The following is a 24,646-nucleotide window of genomic DNA, read 5'->3' on the forward strand; positions in this document are numbered from 1 at the left end:
ATGTTCCTCTCAGCAGATTGGAGTTACAACCTGTACAATAATGTACACAAAGCTTTTTGAGAAGACCATCCTAAGTGCTTCTAATTGCCACATAAGGACGGTTTCTCTTCTTCCAGATAACCTCTGGCTTTCAGCACAGAAGTCTGACAATGCCAACAGCTTCTTTATTTGTTGTGATGCTCTGGTGGAAGTTTAAACATGAAGAACCTAATGTTCCACAAGAAGTGATTTGAGGGTAAAGGCAGGCTGGGATCTGACTGATGAGGCTCCTGAACTCAGGTGTTATTTCTTACGTGTTTTCAAAGAAGTTGCTTGTCAGGAGTAGAATAGCAGCAAAAACTACAGTCAAATGCCTCTCCAGTGTGATGTCAGTGTATGTGAAGGTCCAAGCTCTTCTTCTGAATGCTGTAAAAAAATTAAAAATGTATCAGTCATTAGTACCATCGATAGCAGTGAGCACGGCACAAACACAGGCAGTCTTTAGCTGGTGTTCACAAATCTAAAATAGTCAGGGGCTAAGTCATCCATAGCAAGATCTCATGGCTCTTTCTAGTGGCAGAGCTAGACCAGAATGCAGCTCTCCTGACTCGTAGCCCAGTGATTTCACTTACAGCTAGCTGTATTCCTATGTGAGGATTTCTAGACCTAAAATGTCTCATTTTACACAAGACAGACAATGCCTTTCACCATTTTTTTTTCCTACCACTGGCGTAAGTTTGTGGAGTTTGCACCATGTTTTCAGCAATATTTCTATTTTTAGTGTCAATTGTGCACCTGTGGATATACCTGTTCTTTGAAAATAAAACCTCTGTACAGGCATTAAGAATCTAAACTCCTCCAAGCTCGTGTACCAATTTACTTTTTACGCATTTACGTCCTCAGGATACAACTGCACCAGCATGCAGCCGCACACATCACAGATGCATACATTTGCATGTGCATGTGAATCTGCATATAATTCCAGCTCAACAGAGTGAAAGCTGCAAATCAGTCTGAATATAGTGAAAAGTTTTGATCTTGCACTTGTCGTTTCATTCTACCTATTTTGCATTATGACAAAGGGATATACCTCAAAATAAAAAAACTTAACCGTAACACAAATACTGTCAAGGATTCATTCTATATTAAAATGGTAGGTATGCTACATGCTTACTATGGGTTTAAATCCTGCTCTGAGACAGTGGAATTATCATCTGCTCCTAATCAAACCTCAGTTCTTTCAGATTCAGGGAATACCAAATCTAGGATCTAAACCTTTGGGTCTTGGTGCTTCCCCTGAATAAGGCCAACCTAGAATACAACTGTGTACAGGCTGTAAGAGAATCCAGACTGAGACTTGTGGGTTAGTCTCAGCACTTGTTACCTAATGTCAATCAGATTCCAGAACTTATCAATTTGTAATGTAAGCTTCTCTGAATTTAAGGTTTCCCTTAAACAGATATTGAGGATCAGTTTATTTTGGCAACAACTATTTGCAGCCCTATGAACTAGGAAAATTAAAACAATCACCTACGGTAGGATTCATCCCACATAGTGTTAGCCAACAAGCATATTATCTTCTAGACTTCCTCTGTAAAGTTAACTGTAGGCAGGCAGTAAGTAACCCTAATGGGGGTGAATTAACCCACAGATTTAAGTAATGTCTCATATGAAATTAAGATGTCTTGTAGGCATGCCCATCATTCTCCACTGAGTACAGAAGGCGTCTACAGAGACATCAGATTAAACAACCAACTAAGCTGGCTAAAATTAATTCTTAGACTCAGTAATGTATACACCATACCAGTTTAAAAACCTCTTGATTGGTGCTGCAAATATTTACAGGGTTTCTATATTCAGAGTTGGGGTACTTAGGTGGTGGTGTTATTTATATGAATGCAACAAGCAAAAGACAGGACTTTAATGAAGTATGCTTAATCAGATAAGTATACCTTAACCCTCCTTTCCCCTCACACCTAACAAAAAAAAAAATGTAATTGTTTGATCTGGCATGTGAGAAAGTATTTTACTACACAGGCATAGAAAAACTTGGGGTTTCAAGCTAAGATTTGCATAAAAAATGAAATATTTTCCCATACATTCTTATCAAAGCAGCACAGAACTCTTTAAATCCCTACCTGTATCATCATCAGGAACACACAACTTTCAGGAAATCCTCTTGCAGTCTTTGACACCAAAACTACCGAAAATGTGAACCTGTCAGATTCTGTACCTTCAGAAGCAGTCATCTGACTCTCCACAGTCACTAAGCAAGGCAAGTATCTCAAGCAAATTTACATCTCTTTCTATATAGCTCTGAGCTCTTAATACGACAAAAGCCTTAAAGTAAAAAGGACTCTGCGTGTTGTAAACAGCCCAGTTACATACACATTTTAAGTCTTGAGTTCATTATGTGTATATATTTATGTGTGTATGTATATCAATACACACAGAGATGCACTTTAAAATTAAATTCCACTGTAATCCTGAATTTTGATGAGCAGTTGCCACTGCAGATTTTACTATTGTTTTTCACTCAATGTCTCTGGTAAACTCAAAGCACAAATAATCTTAATGGGTGAGAGCTTGAATAAAGAAACTCTTTTCTAATTGAACATCAGTAAACGCTGTATATTAATTCACAAACTAAATCAGAATACTGGAAAAGTTTAGAGATGACACTTTTCCGTGTATTTCATCACTGCAGTTATGCAACCCTTAGTCTTGCTTACACTCAGATCTGTGTGCTCATGTGTGACTTCTACCCTTTTACATATCACTTTTGAATACAGCCCACTGACTCAGTCAATGGGTTCTATGTGGGTGTAAAGTATATGCTTGGGGACTGGAAAAGGGTTGGGTTTGCTTGGGGGGGGGGGGTCCTTCTTTTTTTCTTCTTTTGTATTCCTACATTTTGTTGTATTTTTTATATAATTACAGAAATAGAGGGTGTTATATTCTATTGCACTTAAAAATCTTAAGACTATTACAGACCTGAAATAGATTACTTAAGAAAAAAAAAGCCAAACCTTAACTGTATTTACCCAATTCAGGCACTTGTTTTACAAGTGGCAATTTCAAACATCCAAACTATTTAGGTCTGGAACACTAGGCAGGCATTTGCTGTTACCACTATGTAGACAAGAACTAAATATTTTATAAGTACAGATTTTACATACTAGAAAAGAGTACTTTCAGACAGTGTTATTGTTTACTCTTACAGATATCAGTTAAAACATTCACTTCCTGATGTCATAGACTCTCATTATTAAATAAAAGTTTTTAACTTATTAAAGAGCAATTCTATTAACTTCAATGGAACTAGTTCCACAGCAAAAGTTCAGCCATCATAATACAAACGCATGCTTACATGCACCTAACAGGGCAAAGTAGGCTGGTGGAAAGAGGCATGTTGTTAATTTGCAAGCAACAAAATCTTTGATCCCTGTAAGTAGGGATAACTTATTACAAATAAATGAAAAAGTATATGCTTGTAAAGTAATACTGCAAAAAGAGACAAAATACTATGACAGGTATTACAGAATGGTTTATTAAAAAAATAGATTTTTAGTAGTAGAGGACTTAATGACAGTCCCCTGTCATGCTTAGCTGTATCCTATAATTAAAGCTTATCTGATAGTAGAGGAAACTGGATTTCTTGTGCCTACTACAGTAAGGCATAAAGAGAAATAGGTTACCAGTGTTCCACTCTATAGTCTGTAGAGTTCACCACTACCACTCCCCTCAAATTTTCCAACCACTATTTTCTCCTGTATTGGACATACACGATACTTCCTGGAAAGTATCTGCAAACAAACATCTGTCTTTGTAACAAGGCCTGTAAGTGAACATTCCATTATACAAATTTCCTTCATTTTTTTGTTACAACATTTGGATAATGTTTACACTTCCTAATTTTTGTGGCAGCTGTGTAAAAATGCAGAAAAAGCCTTTCTCCCTGTTATTCCATTAACGGATACTGAAAAGCTCTTTGTGAAGAAGGAATTTAGTTTAAGCTTGAGGTATCTTATCACTTTTGATAGATGTATTTCCAGATTTTAGTTCTGGCATCAAAAGACTCACCAAAAGGAACACTAGTTTTGTAATGAGAATTCCCTTTATTATGACAGATAAAGAAACAGAAAATTAAGCTTTCCCCCACATAACTAACAAACAAAACTAATCAAGCTGTCTCTCCACCAACCACTACCTACCTCAACAAGTGACTTGTGGCCATTAGCTTATCTTAGTTTAAACTTTTCAAGTTTAAAAGAAAAACAAGGCAAACAGTACATCATTTAGCATACAGATTTTAAATGTTAAATTCTTGTGTGTTTAAACAGCCTGTAAGGCTAAGTACATACTTTCAACACAGCTTTACTAAGACTAGCTAATGCTCCCACTCGTCACATGACACACTCTGCCAACACTGCAAAATGAAATGTGTTAGCACTGTCAGAAATGTCATCATTTCCTCAAGCAGCAGGGGTGGGAGGGTAGAATCAAAATACTACAAGCAAAGCTGCAGACAAAATCAGTGTGAGAAAGCAGCATGGAACACCTAATACAGCAAATTAAGACATACAGATAGTGAATGAACACATTGTTGTTTTTATACAAGTCACTGCCATTTGTCCAGTACCCCTTCAGACACAGATACTATCACCTTCCTCTACCAGATATTTTTGTATTTATCACATTAGCATTCCATACATCTTCCAGCACAATCTATGCAGTAGTTTTACACGGAAAGAGCTGTGAAGAAGGGATAGAAAGTTATCCCTTTAAACAAAAAAAAGCCTTCACAGAGCCAAGCTCCAAACAGGAATATATTTAAATGTTTGACTTGGCTTTTATTAATGGGTAGGAGTGCATACCTTAAAGTGTGTGGGGGGTTTTCTGGTTTTGGTTTTTTTTTTTGTTCTTTGGATTTTTTTAAAGCCAACAGATTTACATAATTTGTCTGACAGAGGGATTATTTACACTTACCAACCATATGAACAGTCAACATTTGTAGCACCTCTCACAAGCGGGTGTCTGAAATGCCACTGCAGAGAGCTTGCATCAATGGAGGCGTAAGAGCAGATCTCACATTTGAAAGGTTTCTTGCCTACCAGGAAATGGAAAGCAAGTATGAAGGATGTAGTATCTTCTATGGGAACATAAAGTCTGTGTGGGATATTCAAAAGAAAATCAGTGGATTAGCATTTACAGCACATCCTCAAAGCCACAGCTCATCTTTCACATGATCTTGTTTCTAATGAAGCATGATCTTAGATAATGGTCTAAGCAGTTAAAGGTTACAGTCTGTTTTACCAGGAGACCTACTGCATCTAAATTTGGCTTCCACCCTAAGTCTAATCAAGAAAAACTGGCCAGAACCACTTCCAAATTTAGTTTTGATCTTTTTTTCTGAATCAAAAGTTCAGAGGGCCAACTTTCAGCATACTCTATGTCACCAATTAAAACCAAACAAGCACACAAAATCCCTCAGAAAGGGGAAATGTAGAAGAATTGGAAATTTTCAAGAAGCAAAAGGAAATTACAATAATGGAAAGTCATTTTAACTTAATGAAGAAAACACACAAAGAATTTTCTGTAAAGACAGCAAGGACATTTACCTCACAAATACAAAGGAAAACAATAACTTTCAATAACAAAAACATTGAGAGGTACATTCCTAAAGGACTAGCCTCCGCTTTCATCTACATTCCCACTGACAATTTCTAATTTACAATATTTATCTTCATATTTTCCTGATGTACTAAAATTCTGAAATATTAGCCTTACAGTGGAGAACCTGCAACAAACCTAACCAGAAAGAAACCATGGACTAAAAAAAAAATTAAGCAGAATCACAGAATGATTGAGGTTGAATGGAATCTCTGGAGGTCATTTGGTGCAACCCTGAAATAGGAAAACCTATTTTCACTTTTGCAGCCAAAAATGAAAACACAAACCAAACAAATACATTTGAGTTAAAAAATAATGAAAAGTGAACATATTTTAAGAATCTAAGTCCTAAGAACACCAACCCTGGTATAGTAATAATTGTCCTCAAGACAGCATTTCACACCAATGTTATTACAAGTAACTCTCCAGCTACAGTTTTATTAGCGTTATCTTTTAAGAATTAATGCAGGGGATATCACATTAAGTGATCACTGCATAGTCAGCGTGATGTGGAAATCAAAGCATTTTTTTATGTTTACCCCCAGTTGTCAATGGTGAAGTAAACAGGAAGAGGCTGATGACATTTTCAGGAGCAGTTGTCAATGGCTTGATATCTAGATAATAAATTACATTTTCATAGGTAATAAGCAGCTTCTTAAAACTCATGAAATATGTTTGCTGTAGGTTACATAGTAGGTCAGTTGCAGAACATGGAATAGAAGACAGTTCTGGATTTGCAATCTTTCAACTAAACAGTGACTTATTTTGTTCATTTTTTGCAAGCGTTTAATTTATTTTGCATGTTTTCAGTCTCTTGTGTACTTACGCACCTGAACATCATTAATAGTGCCTGGCCACACTGCCTAGCCAGCCTCCTAGAAGTCGGTTAGCCCTTCTTTGGGTATCACTCTTCTTTTCCTGTACCTTCTGAAACACTGTCGGTTGCCTTCTACATTAGCTAAGAATGTTTAATAGAGAAAACGTCTGCCTTTGAAGACATGGTATACTTCCTACCACAGAGATTGAGAGCCATCTGTCCCAATAGCATGAGACGTCTATCGGCCCCCTTCACACTTCTGTTTCCTGCCAGACACCTGCCTACTCTCCTCTGCTGCCTCGTGTGATGCTATGGCTCCAAGGCTGCGGGATGGAACACCGCCCACGTCGCTCAACTGCTGGAGCACCGCACTCCTGCTCAGCCACTGCAAAGTATTTAATTTCTTCAACTCGCTGAAAAGTTAATTTTGCCAGTGTGGACAAAGGCGGATATTCGCTATTCACTATGCTGCCAGGTCCTATAGGATGACTTCTCGGCAAGCTGATTTATTTAAATATTATCACAAGCATCTAATTGGGTCCCCACTGTCCTGTCCACCCACTCACTGCACACATCAAGTATCATGTTTCAGAAGGCCATTAATGCAACATAGCACGTTCCCATCCTATTCATTCAGTTAAACTTATTTTCTAATCCTGTAAAATGCTCAGTTCAGAAAAAAGGAGAAAGGCTTCACTTTTTAAATATCAACAAGATGGAGCAGATCCAACAGTTCCAAGCAGACAGTGCTACAAAGTACGTTCTTCTGTGTAAACTCAGAATTTCTAATGCAAGTGCCTTTTTGGCAGAATGATGGACTTAATATAACCATGGCAACACAAATTCTATGTAAACAAATCACTTGACTGAGACAGAAAGGACCCCAGAGCATCAGTCACAGAGAGGCTGGGCCTTTGATAGAGGTTCAACATTAAACTTTGAAACAGAAAACTGAAGCAGGAAGCTTTCCAGAAAATGAAAGGGAATGTAGCCAATGTGGACAAACAATCTATTATATTAAAAATCTTGAATTAGGCCAATATGTGCAAGTTGATTTAAAAAGTTTTGAGAAGACACTCCCATTCTTTCCTGGCAATGGAGCACCAGTACAGAACAAAAAATTATGAACTGGTTGAAGTCCACATCCCTCTGAACTAGCAAAGATATCCTTTTCAGTTAACAAGTCAGGGACATAAGCTGTCCTTGTCTTTGCAGTATCTATACCTTTACACAGATGTCTCCTGAATATGGATCCTAAACCAGGATCAAATATAGCCTTAATGACCAATATCCTTAAATGCCACAAAAAACATTTCAGTTAAAAATTTGCCTGTTTTGTTAAATCAGGACCACAGTGTTTGGTTTTTGTATATTCAACGTAAGAGGGAGAACTACCAATAGGTAAACCACACCCCTTTTCTGTAGAAATCCTTTTCATGTCACAAAAGCAGCACTCCTACACAGCATTCAATATTTAACTGTACAGTACTTTTTTTTTTTTTTTCTCCCTAAGCAGTTTAGCTAAGTGGTAACATGAAGAAGACATACATGTAATCCATGTATACATTTGCATCTGCTCTATCAGAAAGGCCTCGAGCCTTGTTTCGTACTGGCAGTGAAAGGCTTTGATGCCAGCATGCGTTCCCATGTGTTTCTGCAGAGCTAAGTATAGGAACGCTTCCTGTCAGAAAGGAAATTAACCTTGTCACAGCTGGAAAATAAGCATCTATTTTTCCTGTATAAGTGGTCTGAAGGGATGACATTTCTCAGTTGCTGTGTTAATTTAGGCTTTTAATGCCTTTTATCATGAGTATTTTGAGCCTATTAGTTAGGAAAGATTGATATCACTATGGGAAAGATGAGAGCATAAAGATTCCTATCAGACCTGCCTACAATCAAATACTGCACTTATTATTTCATTATGTTTCAATTATTTATTTATATTATCAGAATGACATACTTTGCTGAGTTGAAATAACTTACTAGCAGCCAATACTGCATAACACAACATGATCACATTGGATTGTTTTATTTTGATGTTTGAATGGTCCACCTAAGTTCTCTAGAATTTTTTTGCCTGGATGAAAAAGACATTCTACCTTCTTCACTGTGTGATTTGCTACTCTTTCAGGCCTGCAAGTAGAATTTATTTAAAAGGAAAAATAATACATATGAAAATTATATGTGCGCTTATATACAAAGAGAGGATTCCTAGGCAATACAACTGTAAAACATTTGAAAAGGCCTACACAGATCACAGATCTGCTGCTCCAAATTCCTTGATTTTCCAGATTCTTCCCCACACCACGCTTAGAATACCTCAAAACCATTTAACTCTATGTCTCAAGCACTTAAAGTTCCTCAAAACTCAGCAACAACAGAGGAAGAACTGGCTGTTCACAAATTCAAACACAGGTCTACCTTTTAGACATTTTTAACACAAAATAATTTCAAAGAGATAAATATAAGCACAGAAGAACTTTTAAATCTTTGTCCTGCAGAAGTCAACTACAGCAGGTTTAAAAAGTGCTTACATCTGTATCCAGATTATTGATGAGCACTCAGCAAAAGGAAACAATGTCCTTTTGACTCATACCTGTAAATAATTAATTACTAAGTAAATACTATTTCCAAATACATGCACTATGTTCACATATTGGATGTAATAAACAGGATTACTCATTCTTTAAACACTCTATAATGAAAACACAGATATTTTCATGACACATTCGTGAAGGTAATTAAAGTCCTGCTATTTTAAAACCAAAGTATTTTAGAAAACAATGAAATTAGTTTATATTATACTCAATACTTCTACTGGTAAAAGTATTCCTGCTAATTCTAAATTAAGAGTGACTCATATAGCTGTTATTTTATGCAACAGTATTCAAAACAAGAAAGATGCAAAAGGAGATTTAATCCTCAGTTATTTGTGTGGATTAACACTTTCTTGCACCAGACAAATAAAGCTTACATTGCTCTTAACTTGCATGAGGGAACTTAAATACTCAGGAGAGTTCTTGATGAAGTGTTTGATGCATAGAAGGTGTGAAAGCTAAAACAGTGATCTCGGTAGAACCAAGGGCCTATATGGAAAAATTTGGGATTTAAACAGTGGGCTTCAAGATGAAAGCCAACTGTGAAAGGCAAGCTGTGCCATTCTGAATAACTCTTTGAAAATTTTTTTAAATTTTTCCTCTCTTCCCTAAAAATTTGTGATCTTTCAAGAGGAAAAACCATCACCAAAAAAAAATAATTGTCAAAGATCTAGATTCTAAACTCCTGCAGGACAGACAGAACTTTTTTAGAGCTATGAAGCAGAGACCAAAAATGCAGAGGCTAATTTCTGTAATATCTTTGTGAATCCAATGCAAGTACAGTAGTTCAAAAGGTACAACATGTCGATTCACAGACTAGGAAAATGTTAATTGTTACCATTTCTACTCACTGAAATCAGAATTAAAACTGTACTTTTTATGCATTTAAAGGCATTATATGCATCTTTATGCATTTAAAGGCATTATATGATTATGCATTTATGCATCTTTCACAATGACGTAACAGAACCCTCCTTTGTTAGGGAATTAAATGCTTTGTAGAAAAGTAGAGCTATTTGGATTTTCTAGCTATTTGAATTACTCCTTAAAAAATGCGTAAGCATAGTTGCCTATTTCCAGCATATTTAATAGCTTTAAATGCAGATTTCAGCATTCTGATAATGTTGCAGGCAGCGCTTGTGGTACAAACTCCCCACAAATACTGATGTATTCCTTTTCCTTTACAGAGAAGACACTGTTACTAGGAGGGTTGGTTCATCTTCTAAGGTTAAGGAGCGAAAGTCCAAAGGAACCTGGAATTGTAATATGGATGATTTACCCTTTCATCCTTCAGATGTAAATAAGGTATATTTGAGACAGTGGGAAATTCCAACCCATTAAGACCAAAGGGTCTTGAGTACTCTTGATTAAGTTTTAGGCTCCATAAAGGTCCCACATGCATTGTAACACTTATGATTTTAATGAAATAGTCAGGCAAGACCGTCAATAAATCAGTCTTATTAGGAATCATTCTTCCCAGTTAGCTTTTGAACACTGATTATAGGCAGCTGATCCCCACAGCTGCCACTATGATTTTCCCTTCTTTATATGAACTATTGGATAAAACTCAGCAACCAAAAAGATTAGACTGCCCTCTCTCTGTGGCTTCTTGCTAACTACTTGATCTGTAACTTAAAAAACAGAATTACAGCCACACACTTTCAAGAAATTCACAGTGATAGGTATTAATCAGCATTTTCCCCACATAGTCATTAAAAAAACCAATACTCCATAAAGTTTTAGATGATAAAACTACTTTGTTGCTGAAATAAGACAATAAAATTTCGTTATATTGTTTAGTATCACTAGTGTTGCCTGTGAATTGAGGCCTTTAACTCGCATGCACTGTCAGCAGAATACACAAGCCACCCTTGTACAAGAATGCACTAATTAATGCATGAATTAAAAGCATCACTACATTTAGTGTATTCTCACTTTTATCTTCTGATGGGAGAAAAATGGCCATGACAACATTATTTTGAATTGTAACATTACATTAATTTAACTTTAAATATAGAAAATAAATATTTGAAAGATGTAAGCAAGACTTAGGTGACATTAACTCATAATGTCATGGGGTTCAGTTATTTTAACCTTTAAAATATACACACATCTAATGCCATAGTCATAAAAATCTTAAACCTTCACATAGAACTGCCTTCTTTATAAACTTGAAATAGATTTTACTAAATAAATTCTACTGCCTAATACTGAAAAGAATGAACACTTCTAATTCATACATTCCAGCTATTCTTGTAGCAAACAAATTAGGTAGAAATCACAATTTTAACATCAGTAGGTAGTCTGCACTGAGGTTTACAGGCAAAGAGGAACACTGAAAAAGCATTTGAGAAGTAAAAGCCAGTGTGATGTTGTTCATTTGCTGCCCCCTCCTGGGGAAAAAAGCAGCCAGACAAAAAAAGGACCGTAAGACAGCCAGGAGAACCGCTGTTCCCTGTGTACCATTACCTACCTACATCTCTCCGATAACTCAACCGTGTGAGAGCAGATCTTTTTCAGTTTAAAGGCTTTTTTTTTAAGCTTTAATTTTAAAGTATCAATAGACTCTATATCTCCCAAATGAATCTGTTAATCTAGGCATAACGAGAGACGATTCTGGGAAGAAGAGAAAATGAGGCCACTTGCTTTGGCATTCTGGAGTTCTGCATAGCAGCACAAACTGCACACTCAGAGTCGCAGTCAGCATAGCAGCATTATCTTTGTGCCATTCTGCCACCAGCTATTCAACGTAAGCTGCAGGACACAACACTGAACCGGCTGCCATTCCCAACAGATTCTGTTCTGCCATGGGCTGAGGGCCTTTAGCGGAAAGAAATAAGACACAGCCACATGCTGGTATTACGGCTAATTGCTAGTTTCATTAGTTCGCCCTTCAAAGAGGCTGTAAGAAAGAAACGGTCTTAACATGAAGTTTGCTTTGCTGTACAGATAGCACAGCAAAACTCAAGTCAGAAGTAGGTATGAAAAGTTCAAGTAAGTTCTTAATCTTTGCAGTAATTACAAGCATCGTTCCAGGGAAAGCTCCAGAGACCTAGTCTGTAAGTGCTCTTTTCACTTCCGAAACAGACAGGTAATGCGTTCATCAGATAACGACAAATTTCATATGAAACCTCAAACTAAATTTGGATTGCCATACCCCACTGGTTCAAAAACAACTGCTGTAATGATATAATGATGTAAAGTGCTTAACCTTATACTTTTCCAACTTCTCTAAAACTGACAAAAGTTATTTCAAAATACCTCACTGTGAACATGGGAGCAATTTGCCTACCTGCTTTGTGAATTTGTAATGACTGAGCTGTGCTTTGACTATGGCAAGGCTTGTGAACTGACTACTTACTTTAAAAAAAAAAAAAAAAGACACACCTATGTGAAAGGTACATCATCAGCACGTTGGTCTACTCCCTACCTACTAGCAAAGCTGCTAGTTCACTACAAGTAATCAAGCCTTTGACTATCCAAACCCAAATTCCATTTTTTCTTTCTTTTTATTACACCAATTTCAGCAAGCTACTAAAACATGTATTTATTTCTTTCTTTCCAGATGTGCAATAACAACACCAAACTAGAAAATCCAGATTCAGTATAGATGATTACTTCAGTCCTAGAAAACAGTGGAGCAAAGAAGCTATTTGGGGAAAAAACTTTGACAATATGAATTAATTATAATACATAACTTTAAGAGTCACAAAGTGATTTCTCTAGTTAAACTGAAGGTGTCTATTGTGAAAATGTTTTCTAATAACATAACAGACATATGTATGGCCATAAACAACAACAACAAAGAACATCCCCAAAACAAAACTCACATACTTAGAAGAAACCTAGAGAAACAGAATGTACACTAACTTCTCTACCTAAATACTAGAAAAACTATCATTAGAATATTGTGTGATGTCAACTCATGGACAGGTGGCTACTAGAGATTACTATCTTCTTTATCAAAGAAAAAAGATATTTTCTGAGTAACAGGAAAGCTTCAAATGCCTTCTCAAGTTCTCTTTGGAAGAGATGATGCACTGGACATCAGACAAAGTCTTAGTGTTAACTCTTACAACTGCAGGTAAGTAGAATTTTTCATTAACTGATAAAATTGGTGCTTCAGTAAATATGCCTCTTCGACACTTAGCCATGACTGCAAAGTTGTACATTGTCACAGTTTTTTCATCTAGTTTACACACAGAATTCCAAGAAGTCTCACAGCACATCTCTTGGCTCTTCATAGAGCACATCTCAGTGGTTCTCCTTGGCTATTGTTTGTAACAAAATATAAGAGAAAACCTTTAGAAGCACCTTTTGATCAGCACCTGCTTACTTCATTCAAAAGACTGGTACTATCACAAACCAAGTAGAAGACAGCTATTTGAACAGGGTACCTTATATTTGTTCAGGTTATCTGTGGGCAACTCTTGTAAAAATAAATTAGTAAATAAATAAATGTGCCACATTATCAATTGTTCTGCAATCAAGATCTACAGAAGTACTTGGAGCATAACAAATAAAATGGCAAGTTTTGCTATAATACAGGTCATACCTACTACTTCCTTCTTTCTCGTTGCTTTTCTGTTGGAGCACACAGGATTATCTTCAGCCTTCTTTCTTCCCTTGCTCTCTTTTGTTTTTTTGTTTTGTTTTGTTTTTTCCTAATGGATTTGTTTGTGATGTCCATTCATCTGATACTGGTTTTGAATACTTGATTCCAAAATTAAGACAGAAGGGCTGCAGAAGTTTTGTGATTTTCCATATGCTCTTTCAACTCTTCTCTGCATTGCCCATTATGAAATAAGTTAATTCAAAAAGAAACCCAAAATACAGTAGCAACCAATATTTTACATGACCATCAGTGACTGAAAGGCTTAAGAATTTGAGGTAAGATATTTTCAGGTAAAAGACAAACTTGCAGAGGGACTTCTGAAATAGTGTAACCCTCATAATTCGGTCCACTAACAGAGAAAAAAAAACCCTTGCTGATCATTCTGTGTTATGTTTGTGAAACATACATGCACAAAGGGAAGAAAAACCCCAGTTTCTCAAAAAAGCTAGACAAGCCATTTGTTTGGGTTGGGGTTTTTGGTTGGTTTGTGTTGTTTGGGTTATTTTTAAACTGTAGGGCAGAATTAGATCCAAGTTGTTAAATATAAGTAATGTTGAGGAAAGAACTGTTCTATTTTACTTTCGCACATATTGTAAATACAATGAATAAGCAGATGACTTACAGCAGTGTTTAACTGCCATTCACACACACCCTAGAAGTACAGATTATTATTCCTGGATGCACACTTTCATTATAAAATTGCCACAGTGCTGCTCAGCACAAAGAAAGAGAAAAACAAAATCAGATAAGCACAAACTATAATGATAAAAATTACAGCATTTGGAAAGTCACCACTGTGTTTGACACGCTTGCCACCACAATAAATAAGCCTGTTTTTTAAAAGTGACAAAGCAGGAAGGAGAAACATGATTTCCAGGTATCTCATTTGACCTGAATCCACTGGGTTTACCAGATTACTATGTATTTATCATACAAAAGCTTTATCTAACAATGCACATTTTAAATAGTTGTCTTTTCTAAGTTTGCTCAGCTAAACTTCCAACAATCACTATGCATGCAGATAAAGAACAAGCAACATATTTACGTAATATAGCTGTTACATTGCAAGGAATTGATTTATTTTTATTATGTTAGGAATATCCAAATATTAAGTTTCCTTTCATATACTGTTGCTAAAATAGTGTAAAATTCTAATTACATTGTTAAGACTAGTATCAAGACCAGTGAAATGACAGCCATTTCCAACCTAAAATATAAGCTTAAAAAACAGTGCTGCGTACACTTTTAAATATATAGCATATTTTATAAGACTAGGAAAAAAATTAAATAAGCCCATTAGATGACTGAGAAGATAGCCAGTATTTGTTTCAGAGTAAGTGGAATACTTTCATCCATAGAAAATAACATTTGGCACAGAATCACTTAATTGGACTCAATCTTTGTGGCCCTGATAGTTTGCATATTACTGCTTTTGTACGAGTTAATTATTTTAGCAACAAAGTACCAAAAATTCTATTTTCACCCTCCCTCTCCCCACAGACGACAAACAAGACATAAAAGCTGATGTTAATTATTATATAAATTAATCAATCTCAAAACAATTGCACCAACTCTGAAGGTGACTTGTAAAATCCATCAACTTAAGCAGTATGTATTAAATGCTCCCTGCAAGAACTTGGTGATGTAAGACATTTCAGTACACTGCTGTTTACAGGAAGAAAAAAATCAAAAATTTTCCCTACCCAGTGTCATCAAGCCTTATTTATTAAATTGCCAATTCCTTTTAATGTGATGGCACAGCAAGTACCAGATTACAAATGCTGCTGGATTATGGAGCCTCTAGTGACTGGGGGAGAAGGGAGGATAAATTGCCAATTTTATGACCATTTACAGATTAAAAAAAAAATAATAATAATTTTAAGTGCCTTATGTTTTTTTGAGATAGCATATTCAAGACAGCTTTATGAATAAATAACCACTTACCTGACCCTCCATTCAGTGTACACCAGCTTCTCCAGTGTGGTTCAGTGGTCAATACATCACCACAAACACAGTATATGTTAGGATGTCACGATGGAGCTGAAGCCAGTGACCCTAAAGGGTCTAGATGTCGCAGGACCTATAGCAATGTACTGTACAGTCTCACAGCCTAGTAACTACGAATATGCAGGACATACTGCTAAAGATGATGGCATTTTTGGTAATTTATTTTAGTATGTGAAGGTAGATTCTCAACATATTTCCCACAACACAAAATAAATCCTATATTAAAAAAACAAACAAAATGCCAGCTCATTAAGTTTGCTAAGTCAAGAAATAAAAATCAGGAATTGCCAAAATTAAAGTTGCCTTGGTAACCTTAATTTCGTTGCTTTTTGTGTATATACTCTATGCTCATGGAACAATAAGCCGAGGCTAATGAAGCACCACCCATTCTACACACTGAATTTTGGAAGGATCACGTGGGGGAAAAGAAATTTGTATACAGTCAAGTCAGACAACTGAAGACTTTGCAAGTGTACCCACCCACACAGATGATGAATGTTTCACTTTGCAGCCTTTACTGCGAGTTTTCTTGAATTTTTTGTGGGTTTTTCAAAATGCATTTAACATGTTTTAGGCTTTATTTTTTGAAACAAAATATCTAAGATGTTAAAACATAAATTCCAGATTTCACAATGGGGAATTAATTTGGGCCAACCGGCATTGCTGAAACCCCTAGATACACCAGAAACCTCTGATACTTGAACTAACTGCCATTTGAGTAAAGACAGCAATAGCAAATAGAACCGACAGCGTACCCTGTTATTTTAATGCTGGTTCACATGTCTGAGACTCTAAATCCTTTCTGTCCACTTGAGGCCACCCTGTTGCCCAAGTTATTTTCATTCTCTAGACTCCTCACTATTTTATTCTCTGCCCACTATGCCCTATCCCAGTAGCAGTTTTCCTAACATGGCAAATTCTGCTCAAGTTCATCTCATCATGTCCTCTAGAAACTTCTCACAGGTTTTCCAGCCTGTGCTAGTTTGGGCTGGGATAGAGATAATTTTCTTCATAGTAGCTAGTATGAGGCTGTGTTTCGGATTTGTGCTGGAAATAGCGTTGATAATACAGAGATGTTTTTGTTACTGCTGAGCAGTGCTTAGACAGAGTTGAGGCCTTTTCTGCTTCTCACCCCACCCCACCAGCGAGCAGACTGGGGAGTTACAAGCAGTTGGGAGGGGACACAGCTGGGACAGCTGACCCCAATTGACCCAAGGGATATTCCAGGCCATATGACGTCATGCCCAACAGTAAAAGCTGCAGGAAGAAGGAGGAAGGGGGGCACGTTCGGAGTTACAGCGTTTGTCTTCCCAAGTAACCGTTATGGGTGATGGAGCCCTCCTTTCCTAGAGATGGCTGAACACCTGCCTGCTGATGGAAAGTAGTGAATGAATTCCTTGCTTTGCTTTGCTTGCGCGCATGGCTTTTGCTTTACCTATTAAACTCTCTTTATCTCAACCCATGAGTTTTCTCACTTTTACTCTTCCAACTGTCTTCCCCATCCCACTGCGGGGGAGCGAGCGAGCAGCTGTGTGGGGCTTAGTCGCCAGCTGGGGTAAACCATGACACAGCCCCACTGGTCTTTAGTATCCAACTTTTTTTATATGCTCTCTGTGAAAGAATAAAAAAAAACCTTTCAGCCAGGTATCAAAGAAAACTGGCAAGTTTTCTCAGTTCCTGTCCCTGCCTCCCTAAAACAGTCTGTCACAATTAGCTTCCTGCAGTAAGGTATCTTCACTGTTCACTGCATTTTTCAGAGGCTGTGAAGAGGCAAAATCTCGACAGACTTCTGCATCAGGAGTGTGCCTTTCATCTATTCTAACAGAAGACACCATCTGAAAATCGCTTAGATCTTTCCTACAAGCCATGGACTCTTAGGGCTTTTTAAATAAAGGGTATCCACAGTCTTACTGGTTCCACTTGAAAACATTATCAACAGAAAGTTTTCCCCCATATGCATTCTAGAAAATTGGTTGAATCATTTTGGTTGATCTGTTTTTAAAGGAAAACTATCAGGTGGAAGCAAAGGCCAACATGAGAAATTTCAGCCAACATGGTTTAAACAAACAAACAAAAAAGCAAGACAGGAGAGCAAGTGAAAACAGTATCTTTTAAATGAACAACAACATTGGTAACAAAGCAGAGCATCTACAGTAGTAAAAAAAAAAAAAGGCAGTGCAGTTTTATAACACTAAATATGAAGTAAGCAGTTAAAATACAGAAGATGTGTGAGATGCAGGCGTATGTCATTAATTCATTTAATTTCTGTGTTCAGAGGAAGGGGCCTTCTTTAACATAAACTTGGGGAAAGTATAGATCAGCATGAAGAGGAACTGCTGCTAGAGATGTATAGTCTCTACCACTATTAAAAGATAAATCACAAAATCAAATTTGATGGTGTAAGAATGCACAGCGCCCCCTCCCTTTTGTTCACCCTGCACGAGACAAAGCTGGATAGTCCTTTGAAAGTTGCTTTAAGAATTAAGTGTTGGAAGTTAGCCATCAGTACTGCTCATTTGATGAAACTAAAGTAAATCTATAAATTTCCCCATCAAATTCACCCTGCTTCAGTTAAGGAGATTAACCAAAGGCAGCAGTCAGAAATCAGAGACGCAGGGACAAGCCTCTCCACATAGCTCTGTTCTAGCCACAAGTCTAGGACTTTGTAGCTCAAGGTCTGAGAAATTGGAACTGCTAATAGTATGAACTGCAACATGCATTTTTGACATCATTAAATGTCCAAAAAGGAATCAAAAAGAGACCAAACTCTTAGTCAAAAAAGATCTAAACTGTAGATTGAACCTGGCTGGCCATCATTCAGAGTATTACAATTCTGGTGTTATTCCAGTCTTATTGACACAAAGCTAGTCAGAAAAGCTTCGGACATGAAGCATCCTTCAGCCTTGATGTTTTAAGCAGTACAGTATCCCACACCCCTAGCCCCCCAAGTGAAGGGATGTTTGATAACAAAACCCAATAAAACTGTGAGGTAGTACAGAGTCTTCCTTGCATGAAGCAAGAATCTCTACCTATCACAGATGGAAATAAAGCTCTTGCCGAGTAAGACAGAGCAAGATTGATGAAGGAAGATAAACCTGCTGCTACTAACTTAATAAAGAATAACTTCCTTTTAAACTAACCGACAACTGGTTACCCAACCAAGCAATTATCAATTGCCAAAATAAGCCCATTAGAAACTCAAATCTACATAAGAAGTATCCAAAACCCAAGTATCTCGTCATGTCCTGCATCCAGATCCCCTGCACCAAGCGTCATCATCATCTTTTCTCCTCTACCTACTTAACAGCTGCTCAGCTGCAAGCTCAATGCAGCTGCAACACCCCACCACCACCAATAGCCTTTGAAGATGGAGATCCTTGCTTAGTGCCTTCAAGCAAACTGTAAGTCACCCCTAATCCTCTTCCCCCCCTTCAAGCCAGTTTTAGCCTAGCTTAATGAATTTTAAAGCCTTCTTCCTCTAATTAAAACAAATTTACTTGTACACACACTTGCATTAAGCAAATACTTAGCACTGGGAAATTCACCTCCACTCTAAAAGCAGACAGAAGTAAAACGTTTCATCAGAAATCCAGTATGTTTGCAGTATTTACAAAGCATTTGTTGCACTTTATAAACTAAGCAGTTAAAAAAAAAAAGTAAAAGAAAGAGACCTATTGAAGGGAGGGAGGGGGGAATAAAAAAAAATAACAAAAAAAATCCACCTACCTTTGGAAAAAAGTCTCTGTCATCTCTCACATTCAGTACATGGATGCAGCTTGAAATTGTAACCATGGTTGTGCAGATGCTTGTAGACCTTGATCCATTCCTTAGCTGTGTTAAAAGCCAAAAGCCACAGTTTGTTATAATAGGTTAAAATCAGATTAAATATATTAAAATGGAAGACAGACATTTCTCCATGTTAAACAACTATTAACAGAAAAGTTCAAACTTAACTCCTACGTAGTTTTAAAGTGTTTTGTGCTTATTTAAGCAATATGAGGCTGAATTTAGCTGAGATGCACAGTATTTCAGAAGAAAGAGCAATTATTAATTATAAAGACACAATGTGAGCTTGGGGCCTCTGGCAGCAAAAGCAAGGTTAGCTCAGCTCTAAGGATGCTCAATGCACTCCTCTCGCCCAATGTCAAAACAGAACAAAGAAATACCAGGATAACAATCAGTTCTCAAAGATTTCAAACCACAATTTAAAATGAGTTAGCAAAATACATACTTGCAGTAGAGTTATTCTGATGTGAATTATGGAGCATATGAAAAATATTGAAGGATCATATACTTAGGGAAACATCAATATACCCAAGCTTCAAACGATCGTTTTTAGTGGCGAGATGCAATACACTTTACTGTCCATTTTCTTCTAAGCACAACTGCTGACAGTCTAAATTTGGTCTGGAGAAAGTACTGACTGGAGGTTGCAGGTTTTGCATAGAGGATTTCTGTTTAATGGGAAATGCAATCAAGACCACCAACCCTTTCTTGTAAAGATTTCAATGTAAAAATCACTTAACTTTGTAGCAACTTCTGGACTCATTTTTTAAGGCTTAAGATTCAAAGACCAAAAATGATGACAAGCAGTGTGATTAGTCTTTCAGGTCTTTTGCCTCTTTTTCCCTGATGCAGATGGTAAACTGTCACTACACAGCCTATACAAATATCAACAACTGTTTTACTTCAGACAAGTAAACAACAAATAATATCGCACAATTACATAAAAGAATCTCTCAGCATGACAAATTGATAGCTTTGTCCTAAATAAGAAATTAAGAAGAAACTTCAGTATACGCTACCGAAGCATTTCAGCAGTTTGTACACTTTTTTCCACTAACCAGTTTGGCTTTCATGTAGGTTAAAAGTGATAACAAGCATACTGTAGCAAATAACATCAGCGATTACAGCTGAAACTTGACACTATGTTAAACACAAGCTTAGTGCTAAGAATCATAAAACTTATTTCAAAAACTATCCCCACAGCAAGCAGGAAGGCTCGCATACCCATTGTATCAGCTCCACAAGCATAATAAATTGGCAGACAACAGTTCTTTGTAATGTTAGAGTAAAACTCCCTTTAATGGAATGAAACATCTGAAAAATACTATCAAGTTGAAGACTTCTCAATTTCTTTAATGTTTCTTCTCCACCTCAAAAATGTATGGAAATCAGCACGGTGTTAAACAGATATTTAGAAAGGCTTCCTTTGCTCACATTTATCACAAAAATGCAAACAATATTCAAAACAAATATAAAATATTTACAATTCTATAATACTACCAAGAGCTTAAAAAGTTATTAAGTATTTAACCTACTAAATTTTTCAACAGGAAGCCAAAATTAAGTAAACTTTCTGCATATGTTAACGTAACAGTGAATGGTAAGTTATAATCTTCAAAATTCATTGCCCACAGATGTGATGGAAATTATCAAAAAAGCATCCCAGAAAACCTAGTACCAGGATGTTTTCCCACCACAATTGTAAGGGAGATATATTTATTTTTCTCTCTCGCCCCCCCATTACTCATTCAAGAAACAACTTATAATTTGTCAAAACAAAACAGTTCTCCTTTCACTTAAGAAAACATTGCTCGTATAAGCACTCATAAATGTTTTCACTGTTGTAGTCATCTCTGTTTTGAAATAATGTGAATTTGAGCTGTCTTTCTATGTGCCCTCCTTCCTGACCTCTTGGAGAAAAAGTTAGACTGGACTGCAACCTTGTTATTGACTTACAGTCGCATACAATTAAGTGGAGACACTGTCTGTCGTTGTGAAGCAAATAAGATACTCATTTTGCTTTTAGTTCTAAAAATAACCCTTTCAGTTACTTTTCCTGCACAAATTCTGCAATAACCTTCTATGAAAGTTCTACCTCCTGCCCTTTTAAACAGTAAAAACTCAGAACCACCCCACCTATCCCAAAGACAAAGACGACTTCAAAATTAGACTGCATAACGCATAATGTAGTCTAAACCCTTCAAAACCAAAACCGCCACACAGATGCAACGCCCAGCCTCGCTACAATCACAGGAAGCCCTCTTATTCTGTATTCCCCAATGCTCCTAACATTGCCTGTTTTCTTATCTGACCGCTGCCACAAACTCCAGAGCACTCCTGTGAGCCACCATCTTATTTCACATAAATCACCTGGTTTTGCACTGGCCTTACTAAGTAGTCAAGAACCAAATCAGTAGTTCAACCCAGACAGCAAGAATTTGATCTATATTAGCAGTAGCAGCCATGGAAACCTTGCTGAAATCAATCATTGCAATCACCTGCAACACTGAGCGGTTAAACAGAAAAACGCCCAGACTACCCTTGTACACAAATCTTTCCAGATTTTGCCTACAGACTTGAAGGTAAGGACTAAATGGTTTATTGAGGGCAAAACGCCTGCAATTAGTAACAGAAACATTTTTACGTTTTTCCCTCCTTGCTTAAATAAAGTACAATTGGTACAAAAGCAACATTTGTAGTCAATGCAAAGGAGAACAGCACTAGAATACTGGAATTACATCCTTTTGTGATTTAAGAGACACAGGTTATGTTACTCTGCCAAGGTCTTCCACTTATAAATGGAGATAATATTTAGCTATTAGCAGCGTCACAAAACTTAAGAGATAAAAAGCATTAACCTTGATAGAAGTACCTTTACAGTGATGTTAGAGCACCATTAAAAAGCTAGTAATTTTGAAGTTATTGGAATATGATGGTCAACTACTCCTAGAAATATTCAGAATCCACAATATGAAATGAGACAGGATTTTGCAGAATAAAGGAACATCAACAAAAAGTGAACATTTACAACACCTTTTAGCATTTTTGCAATTCTTATATCTTCTTTGTTTAAACCAGTATGAAGATATTTTACTGTATCTTCTCACGACAGCATTTACAGCTTATGCTGAAACTCTCTAATAAATTTTGCATTGACCAAGTAAAGTTATGTGTACAGAGAAGTTTATAGCTGAGGCAATTGTATGAGAATAAAAAATAAAATTCGACTTACTGGTAAAATCACTGTGCAGACATTTAAACGGATCCTGATAACGGCAAACTACGTGAAGATTTCTTATCTGCTCAGTTTCAAAAGATGATGAATATATTGTGCAATGAAAGAGAGGAGGTTTCCTTTGACGGCTGTTTCTGTGCACTTTCCAGGCACTTAGTGACATAAAAACACTTTCACAGATGAGGCACTGGTAGGTTTCCTTTATCTGCTTGTGTGATTTTAAATGATTTTTCTTAAGTCCCACTCAGTCATGCAACAATAAAGGCATTTAAAGCCACGATCCACATCAGGACCCTTTTCATGGATTTTATGAGCATCTTTCAACTTCAGCGCTATGTTGCATGTGTTGCAGAAACGCTGCATTCTCTCAGAACTCAGCTTTAAGGCGCAAGCACCTTTCACAGGATGAGCTAACCCCTTACTGTCACATCTAGCTTTCTTCTGATTTTTGTAATTTTTACACCTTGGTTCAGCTTTAGGGGTTTTTATCTAAGCTAAGGTCCGAGTTCTAACACTGGCAACACAACAGAGGCCAAGATGCACAGACTGGGCTTATTCTTCATCTTCACTCTTGGAATATGAAAGAGAAGTCGGCACTACAGAACAGGACTTCTCCAGCTGCAATGAGCTGCTGCTTCTCCAAACAAGGTGTTCACGTCACAGGAGTGAGAGACACGAGGATTACTGCTCTGACTCCTTGGGCTCACGGCGTAACAGTGAGTACTCATATTTTGAAGCATCTGATACACAGGTAGTAAGACAGACTTTTTTTGCAATATTTTCTTTGTTTTCTTTCTTTTCTTGGTTACCTTCATTTCCCATGCTATATGACTCATTTTCATCTTGGTCCATTTTAGGACAGCCTGAAATTTGACACGCTGTAACCGTTTCATGCACCTGAGCCAGGTGTGTCCTGATCTTTCTTTTGATGCTGCTTGTGAACTGACAGAGCTTGTGCCTGCATACCTCCACCAGAAACATTTCCACCAGGCCAGCAATCTGGGCTTCAGTACCCTCAAGCGCAGCAGCATACAACTGGAATGTTGCGATTTCCTCGGGGCGATGCACGTTCATTGACAGAACACACTGGTATTTGTGTTTAAATTCACTAATTTTCTGTAGTTACTGGTAGGAAAATCTACAGAAGACAATAAACAAAACAGTTAAGATCCACTTCATGATTTCAAATGTCTTCTGTCAAAACTCTAGGCCACAACGAAATCTAGATTCAGATTCTGGTCCTAAGGATGTCTGCAGATTTTAAGACTATCTGAAAGAAGTGAGGGTTTTGCCAGGAGAAAAATGATGCCATAAACGATTACTCAAATCACTTGTTGAGATTAAAAATGAACTACAGGTCAGTAACGTTACGGCAGTTTTGTGTTAAGTTTCTAACAGGTCCTGTTAAGAGACAGGCTGTTAAATCTGAAAGCAAAAGAAGGCTGGTGAGAAATCTGCACGCTAACACACGGAGGCCTCCAACCCAACAACCGTTCACAAGCGCACCCTTCGTACAGCCCAGCACCCCGCCGCTAAAGGCCCACCACCGTGCAACTCGGCGCAATCAGACGACGGAGCCTGGAAAAGCAAATTAAGCGGAGCGACGCCTTACAAGATGCGCCAGCTGCCTCTGGAGAGCCCGTTCCGAGACGCCTGGCAGCCCCCTCCCGGGCTGCGGCCCCTCCCGGGCTCCGGCCTCTCCCGCCGTCAGGCCCTCTCCGAACTCGACCGGCTGGAAGCGGCACCCTCGTCCCGGCGACGTTCCCTGAGGAGACGCCCAGGGCCGCGGCCGGGCCACCCCGCGTGGCGGAGGAGGTGCCGCTGCGAATGCGGGTGCCGGAGCCGAGCACCCGCCGGAGCCCTCCCGACCCCCGCTCCGCCTCCCGCCCCCTCACCCGGCGGCAGCGGCGGCGGGGCCGGTCCCGTCCCGCTCCCAC

The 24,646-nt window shown here is 37.7% G+C and overlaps 1 pseudogene; it reads right to left on the reverse strand.

Moving 5' to 3' along the window:
- Positions 1 to 275: 275 nt before the first annotated feature.
- Positions 276 to 24,598, reverse strand: LOC115352871 (annotated as a pseudogene).
- Positions 24,599 to 24,646: the final 48 nt, after the last annotated feature.

The sequence above is a fragment of the Aquila chrysaetos genome, chromosome 18, assembly GCF_900496995.4.
Source record: "Aquila chrysaetos chrysaetos chromosome 18, bAquChr1.4, whole genome shotgun sequence".
Taxonomy (NCBI): Eukaryota; Metazoa; Chordata; class Aves; order Accipitriformes; family Accipitridae; genus Aquila; species Aquila chrysaetos.